Below are 9,101 nucleotides of genomic sequence, written 5' to 3' on the forward strand. Positions count from 1 at the left end.
AACAGATTTTGAATGAAGCTGTAGGTGAGGATAGAAATAATTCTATACTGCCAACAGTTTGAGAACTCTGAGTCCTATTTCTCAACCTGAGAAAAATCACTATTTCCTAGAAAAACATTTGATTATAAATATCTCATGTTGGAAGGTCAAGGGTCAGCAGTGAATAAAAAACACACATTTTTAAGGAAAAATTTTATTCTCCCCATCTGCCCCCCTACCCCCGCAAACAAAGTGTTGCCATTGTAAATCTTTCATTTTAAACCCTGATGCTCTTCCATTGATTAAAAGTTACACTCATGTGTCAACAAAATTTCAGCCCACAGTAGTTATTGAAGCCTCCAGAAAAAAAATCCATGTGTCTTATAAATTTAATTTCTTAAAAAATTCAGGAAAAAACATTTAAAAACTCAGCAATAAAAGAATTTGGGGATAAAAGGAAAACGCATTTCCATAAATATTTCAAATAGAACCTAACAAGAGAGAAATCTTCACTTCTTAAGACTGAGTTCAAGTAAGTTTTCACGTTGTTCTCTTGTGTCTGAGGGCAGTAAACACGCACAATAGCAACAGAGAGTTGACAACATTCATCCTGAGAGCACAGAGACACACAATGGGAAGCGGGCATTTTGGCGGCAGTAAAGACAGAGCAGACATATTGTCGTCCTCGTCTGCTCTTGATCCACATCACAATCATGTAATTAGCCTCTTTTTCTTTTTGCTAATTTACAGATGGTTAAGACTGTTTTTTTGGACAGTAAAACTGTAACAGTGGTTGATTTCTCTATTGTTGTTATGTTTTACAAAATGTGTGCAGTCAAGCCACTGGCAAATAATAAAATTAGCCCGTGATTCCTTTTTTTCTAGTTTTGCACATCTAACTTTACTATTGTGTTTCTTTCATGTTTTTTCCTACAATCCACCATTTTTGAAGCTATGTTTTTATATATCAGCTATTCAATAAAGGAACCATGATTCCAGGACTTTGCAAACTCGCAGTGCCCTTCAGAAAGACAAATATGCCATAAATAAAGAGGAGGATCACTCAGCATTTATACGCTGTTCTGAATTTCAGAAAATATTTTTCAACTACTGATACACCTCCTATGCCTGCTCTTCCACCACAACCTTGTTATGAAAGCTCATTGTTAAGGATTTCGTTAAGAATTAATTAATATAAAATAATTCTGCTTCTTACAGAAAATGAGAAATACAACAAAACAAAGAAAAAATAAAATTAAGTACAATCCAACTCTGCAGATGGCGAATGCTAACATTTTGGTTTACTGACTTTTTGTCTTTTTTCAAAGAATACATAATACATACACATTCAACTTTTAAAAACATATTAGAAACATACTAATTAACTTTTGCTTTTACATTAAAATTATAACTAGAATATTTATGGTAATAAATATTTATGAAAAGAAAAATTTTGACTCACTGAATAGTATTTTAAGATAAAGGTTACCATAATTTAATCAATCCTCCACCAGTATGCATTTACATTATTTCCAATTTTTGTTATGAAAAATACTAAGCATTCTTATATATAATATTTCTACATATCTTTAATTATATTGTTTTCAAACATTACTAGAATATGAATTTTTAAGGTTCTTTATATGTATTTAAATTTAAAATGCTTAGTATTAATTTTAGAGACATAACCATAACACAGAGAATCAAGATGCCTGTCTAAGTCCTAAAGTAGAAATTATTGGTGCACTTATACAAGGCCCACTTTAAATCCTTGGCACATAACGCATCCAAAAGCTTGACATTTTTTGTTAAAAGCTCCCAGAATGGTACCCATGTTACTCTTTGGCATAAGATATTGCTAGACAGGAAGACACACGTCTGAGATCTGTATCTTCAAGATACCATTTCTTTTTATCATACTAAGTGAAATAAATTAGAGAAAGACAAGTATCATGTGATATCATGGAATCTAAAAAAAAAATGATACAAATAAACTTATTTACAAAATGGAAACAGATGCACAAAGAAAACAAACTAATGGTTGCCAGAGGAGGGGGAATGGAGGCACGAATTGCGAGTCTGGGGCTGACAGACACACAGGACTGTGCATAAAGCAGGGAAGCGACGAGGGCTCCTGTAGAGCAAGGGAGACTACATTTAATATCTCAATATATTACATAAGCACTAGATAGTTGTTATATATAACTATATGTGATTCTTAACAGTTAATTCTGTAATAGTCATATATAACATTTACTATAATTCAAGTATATTTCATTATATAATTTAATAATATATATTTTAATTATAATTTAGTTATATAGTAACTATGTAATTCCTACATAGTTGTACTATTATACATAGATATATAGTATATACTAATATACTATATATACTACTATATATAACAATTATACTATAATTAATTGGTAATTATAGTAATTATGTTTATTATATAACTATATACTGTATCTTAAGATATTAAATATACTATCTCAGAGGTTATTATAAGATATTAAATATAATATCCCATGCTATACAGTAGTCCTTGTTGCTTATCTATTTTATATATAGTAGTGTGTACTTACTAACCCGAAACTCTCAATGGAAAAGAGTCTGAAAAGGAATATATATATGTATCTAAATCACTTTGCTGCAGTATGCAAGAAACTAACTGTTGTAAACCAGCAATACTTCAAAAAGAGAGATCAAATCTTTGTAAACTAAGCCATACTGTAAGACAGTCCTAATATAAGTAATAAAAGAATTTTTAAAGTAATATACACATGTTTTAATAATATTGTAAAAATTAGTATTTCATACTCATATGAAATATGATAGTATAGGAAAAGAAACTACTTAAAACGAAGAGCGACAAGGGTTACTAGCCTGTTTAGATACTAAAGCATACTATAAGGTGACAATAATTAAAACCGCATGAAAGTCGTCCTGCAGGCGGCCGGAGGCTGAGGAGCCTCTGGAACCTGGAGGGAGAGAGGAGACCGAGGGAGCGAAAGCCGAGCGGAGCAGGAAGGGACGCGCTGCGGGGCTCCCCCAATCTGTGGAGCGGGGTAAGATGGCGGAGCTCAAACGGGTTCCTCAAGAGATCCAGAGCAGGCTCCTGCCCTCGGCCTCTGTCCCCGCCCCCTTCCCCCATCCCGGTCTCTCCTTCGGAAAGATGTCGGACACGGCAGTAGCTGACACGCCGCGCCTTCACTCGAAGCCGCAGGACCTGACCGACGCCTCCGAGTAACTGCCTGGAGGCCGCCATCTTTATCCACAGACGGTGGGCCTAGGCCGCGCGCGCCTCACCGCCTGTGAGGTTCGCTTGCGGACAAAAGGCAGGACTCCTTCAGACTGAAGCGGTCCCGTGTACGACGACGCTACAGTGACTTTGAGTGGCTAAAAAATGAGCTGGAGCGAGATAGTAGGATTGTAGTACCACCACTCCCTGGGAAAGCCTCGAAGCGGCAGCTCCCTTTCCGAGGAGATGAAGGGATCTTTGAGGAGTCCTTTATTGAAGAAAGAGGCAGGGCCTGCAATAAGTTATTAACAAAACTGCTGGGCACCCACTGGCTCAGAAGGAACGCTGCCTACACATGTTCCTGCAGGAGGAGGCAATTGACAGGAACTACGTCCCCAGGAAGGTGCGCCAGTAGGAGCCTCTCTCACCACTTGCCCTCTACTTTCCTGCTGAACTGACATTGGTTTTTGCGCGAAGCCTCTTTCTCTCTTTGACCTGAAGTTGTCTGCCTATCCCCTGGCCTGATAGACTGTCTGGCATTGTGTCTCTTGGTACCTGACTATACCGCGGGTGCTCTATTAGGATCCTTTTCTCAGAGGAGAGGTAGGAAACCACAGGCAGATGCCCTCTGCTTGGGGTTGGGTAGTGGATGGGGGGGTATTGGACTGGAAGGCAATTTCTTGGGCATTTACCCATACCAGAGGGCTAACCTGGGGGTGGGGTTCTTGTGCTGGTGGGACACTTGGGTACACACTGATGCTGCAAGTCCAGGGGCGTTTTCTTACTCTTAGGTTTAACCAGGAACACTGAGCAGGGAAAGACCCTGCCTTTCCTACCTGCATGAACTTTTTCCTTTAGGGGTGGAAGAGATCCCCTGAAACTCTCATTTTCTCTAGGTGTTTTCCCAGTTTTCTTTTGCTATTGTTTCTCCCTTGTTGCTTTTCAGGGCAGTAATTTTAGAGTGTAAGCAGTTTGTTGTATGGAACAAGCTGTGTGGGTGTTTTGAGTCCATCATCTTGGCTGCTTCAGAATCAGAAGAAAGCCATAGGAAAGCCGGGGAGATCCTGTTACCTAGCCCCTCCTTTGTGGCGCCCCACTCTGGTTGCCTGTTTGTTGCTCACCAGCAGGTGAGTCCGTATGGGGGCGCCAGAAGCTCTCACTCCCCAAGCCCTTGCTACTTTTACGGGTTAGCTTTGCAGGTTTGGTGGCTTGGGGGCTGGGAGAAACTCACCACTGCCAGATTAACTCCCTGAAGGGTGGGAGTGGATCATTTTCTAGGTACCTCCCAGTGGTAGGGAAGGACGTCACCACTCTCTTCCTTCCATTCTCCCTACCCCCTCATCCTATTTAGTGCTGTCACAAGCTAGAAACACATGAACAGACCACACAGTCTGACTTCTGAGTACTTTGAGCTGTTGAATGGGGCTTAGGGGCAAGAGGTGTGGCTGCCCTCCCCAGCTTGGTCACAGGGTTATTGAACTGCCTATACTTGTTTCCCATGGAACCCCAGCATTCTCCCCAGAAGCTGAGCTAGGGTTAGCTGCTGGGTATAGATTTCCTAAATCTTAGAGCCTGAAGCAGCTTCTTGAGGCCGGCAGCTTTCCTGGGCTTCTCTCTAGGAGGTGGTCATTGGTTTGCTGGGGCCCGATGTCTATCCCAAGTTGTGGGATAGGAGCAGGTTAACTCTGGTGTCAAGTCAAAAGTGGGGGCTCTTTGCTTATTAGACTTCCTATCATGGAAGGATTGGAGTTCTTTATATAGTCTTGGGGAAAAGGATTATTGATTCTGACAAGACCCTGAACAGAGAGATTAAGGATTGGATTTTAATATGGGGTTTAAGTCCGTCTAAATGTTGAAGTTCCCTGAGACAAACCAGCTCTCTGGCTGCTGGGCCTGAGCAGCCCCTAGAGAGGGGCTCTGCTCCCTTTCCCACCTTTCCAGTATTGGTGGTGGTGCTGCCTTTTTCATCTGTATCCTCTGTTATTGACTACTTGTTTTTAAAGATTCCTTCTTTCATTGTGCACAAGTGCTGAGAGCCTGAGGCCCCATTTCTGCTGTGTATATATCCTGACTCGGGGCTTTTATTCAGCAAAATGTTCATTCTTCTGTCAGACAATGTCATATTCAACTCTGTTCATGTTAAACCACTGTGAAGCCAAAAATAAAAACAGAGAGAGCAATCCGGAGCACCCACACGGCCCGCATCTGGCCCACACTCAAGTCTGTCAATGATGGTAAAGAACATGGACCATTCATGGAGAAGCTTGAAACTCGCATCCACAATCATGACCAATAAATTGTGCAACTTTCATTTGTTAGGGCTTTGTGGACTCCAAAATAGAATTGCTGAAAGTGAAAGAAACAGCCCAGGAACTCAAACATCAAGTGACGGATACTAATAGAAAACTACAACATGAGGGAAAGGAACTGGTAATAGCAATGGAAGAGCTGAAGCAGTGTCAACTACAACAGAGAAATATTTCTGCCACTGTTGATAAATTAATTTTGTGTCTTCTAGTCCTGGAGATGTATAGCAAACTGAGGGACCAGGTGAAAACTAAAAGGCATTATCCTGAACTGAAAACTCTGGAACATAGGTAGAACACACCTGTCTGCCTCAAGTAAGCCACTGTCGATTCTGCAAGGTGAGGGTAGACAATATCCCCAAGCCTCGAAAAGAAATTAAGGATGTGTCTATGTTTGATCTCAAAGACTTTCTGGAGAGCATTTGCAACATTCAGACAAAATTTGAGAGACTGCCATGAAGCAAGCTCAAGAAAAAAGAAACCTGGATAACATCATCTTGCAACAACTCAGAATAGGAAAATCTAAGAAAGAAGCATCTACAATTTTTGATACAGAGATAGAAAGCACTAGCCCCAAGTCTGAACAGGATTCAGGAATTCTGGATGTTGAAGATGAGGAAGATGATGAAGAGGTACCTGGGACCCAAGATTTGGCTGATTTCTCTCCTGTTTATCAGTGTCTACACATATTCTGTCCTGGGGGCCTGGGAAACATTTGAGAACTACTACCAAAAACAGAGGCAAAAACAGGCTTGTTTGGTGCTCCAACCTCTGTCTAACATGCATGAAACTTTAGATGGCTACAGGAAGTATTCTAATCAAATTGTCGGCTTTTTTTTCTTTTGTGAAGATCACATTTTACATACAATGCAGGACTTAGTAAATAGAGCCCACATTGGTGAACTGTGGGAAATGGCACTTTTAAAAACCACTGCAGCACTCCGTACTCACTTGTCTTACTGCTCTGATCCAAACCTCATATTAGATTTGAAGAACCTCACTATACTTTTTGTTGACACTTCAGCTGTATGGTTTTCCTGTAAGTCAGTTTTTTGACATGTTGCCAGAAATCACAGACCAGTATAGTTAAACTTTGCTAAAGAAGTGGTCGTGTATTTTCAGAAACATACTTGATTCTGACAACTACAGTCCTGAGATGTATAAAAAGATGGTAGGACAATTCCCATTCCAAGATACAGAGCTGGAAAAGCAACCATTTCCAAAAGTTTCCATTTTTTGAATTTGTGCCAAAAGTGTACAATCAAATTAAAGAATTTATCTACAGCTGTCTGAAGTTTTCAGATCTTCATCTGAGCTCAGCTGAAGTTGATGAGATGATTTGTAAATCTACAGACCTGTAGCTGACTAGGACTCTAAACAACTCTCTGCAGAATGTCATTACAAGGAAGAATATTGGACTTACTGAGCTTGTCCAGATTATTATCAATACAACACACTTGGAGAAATCCTGTAAGTACTTTGAAGAATTTATCACCAATATCACTAATGTGCTTCCAGGGACAGTCCACGCTACTAAGCTGTATGGCACCATGTCTTTTAAGGTTGCCAGACAAGCAGCTGAAGAAGAGATTTATACCAACTTAAACCAGGAAATTGACCAGTTTCTACAGCTGGCTGGCTATGACTGGGTGACAGGAGATTTGGGCAGCAAAACAAGTGATTACCTAGTAGACGTCATTGCCTTTCTACAGAGCACCTTTGCTGTGTTCACACACCTTCCTGGAAAGGTGACCCAGACTGCATGTATGTCAGCTTGCAAGCATTTAGCCACTTCTCTGATGCAACTTTTGCTGGAAGCCGAAGTAAGACAGCTCACCTTGGAAGCATTACAGCAGTTCAACTTGCATGTCAGAGAATGTGGACAGTTGGCCAGATCCGACCCAGTGCCTGGGTTCCAGGAGGACACGCTGCAGCTGGCCTTCATCGACTTGAGACAAGATCCTGGAGAATGACACCCAATTCTCCAACAAGGAGGCTTCTTTCTTCTCTTCCTGATTTCTCCTTCCCACCAAGTCAGACACTAGCTAATGAGCATTTAGGTGCTTCAAGTTCAAGGAGGCAGAGGATAATAGCTACAGAAGCGGACTTTGCTATCCTCTGCCATCCCAGGTCAACTTCAAATATCTTTGAAAATATTGTAGAAACTTCCTATCCATTTCTAGAGGCTCAGAAATGAGAATGCAACTTCCTGACATTACTAGTCAGAGGAGAATTATTTTGTGTTGAATCTTCATTCTAGTCAGAGTGGGCGTGCTTCTTTCTTTATTCCTCTGTATGTTCTTTCTCAAGGAGAGATGGCAATCCTTTCAGTTACTGCTTTAGGAGTCTTAGCCTAGACAAACTTTCCTCTGTGCCACTTACTGTGATGTCAGATTCAGGAGGTATTTAACTTGACCCGTTAAGTGACCGGACACTTTGCTATCATGTCAGATATGGATGGTGGTAAGGACAAACTGACACTTCTTTCTCATTATACTCACCTAGAATGCTGCCTATTCCCTGAGTACAGGCAAGCACTGCAGAGATTCCCTATCAGCCAGAAACTCAACCGTGCAAATTCCCATCAACTAATGCATTTGATAAATACAGTATAGTATAAGTATGCTTACAACATCTGCTGGATCATCAAAAGAGCAAGAGAGTTCCAGAAAAACATCTATTTCTGCTTTATTGACTATGCCAAACCCTTTGACTGTGTGGATCACAATAAACTGTGGAAAATTCTGAAAGGGATGGGCATACCAGATCACCTGACCTGCCTCTTGAGAAACCTATATGCAGGTCAGGAAGCAACAGTTAGAACTGGACATGGAACAACAGACTGGTCCCAAATAGGAAAAGGAGTACGCCAAGGCTGTATATTGTCACCCTGCTTATTTAACTTATATACAGAGTACATCATGAGAAACACTGGGCTGGAGGAAGCACAAGCTGAAATCAAGATTGCTGGGAGAAATATCAATAACCTCAGATAGGCAGATGATACCACCCTTATGGCAGAAAGTGAAGAGGAACTAAAGAGCCTCTTGATGAAAGTGAAAGAGGAGAGTGAAAAAGTTGGCTTAAAGCTCAACATTCAGAAAACTAAGATCATGGCATCTGGTTCCATCACTTCATGGCAAATAGATGGGGAAACAGTGGAAACAGTGTCAGACTTTATTTTTTTTGGGCTCCAAAATCACTGCAAAGATGGTGACTGCAGCCATGAAATTAAAAGACGCTTACTCCTTGGAAGGAAAGTTATGACCAAACCTAGATAGCATATTAAAAAGCAGAGACATTACTTGGCCAACAAAGGTCCGTCTAGTCAAGGCTATGGTTTTTTCCAGTGGTCATGTATGGATGTGAGAGTGGGACTGTGAAGAAAGCTGAGCACCAAAAAATTGATGCTTTTGAACTGTGGTGTTGGAGAAGACTCTTGAGAGTCCCTTGGACTACAAGGAGATCGAAGCAGTCCATCCTAGAGGAGATCAGTCCTGGGTGTTCACTGGAGAGACTGATGCTGAAGCTGAAACTCCAGTACTTTGGCCACCTCATGTGAAGAGTTGGCT

The 9,101-nt window shown here is 40.9% G+C and overlaps 2 pseudogenes; both read left to right on the forward strand.

Annotated features, from left to right (window-relative positions):
* Positions 1-3,045: 3,045 nt before the first annotated feature.
* LOC139033356 (sorting nexin-12-like) lies at positions 3,046-5,391 on the forward strand (annotated as a pseudogene).
* Positions 5,392-5,464: 73 nt separating this feature from the next.
* LOC110136711 (exocyst complex component 6B pseudogene) lies at positions 5,465-8,674 on the forward strand (annotated as a pseudogene).
* Positions 8,675-9,101: the final 427 nt, after the last annotated feature.

Source organism: Odocoileus virginianus, unplaced genomic scaffold (assembly GCF_023699985.2).
Source record: "Odocoileus virginianus isolate 20LAN1187 ecotype Illinois unplaced genomic scaffold, Ovbor_1.2 Unplaced_Scaffold_3, whole genome shotgun sequence".
NCBI lineage: Eukaryota > Metazoa > Chordata > Mammalia > Artiodactyla > Cervidae > Odocoileus > Odocoileus virginianus.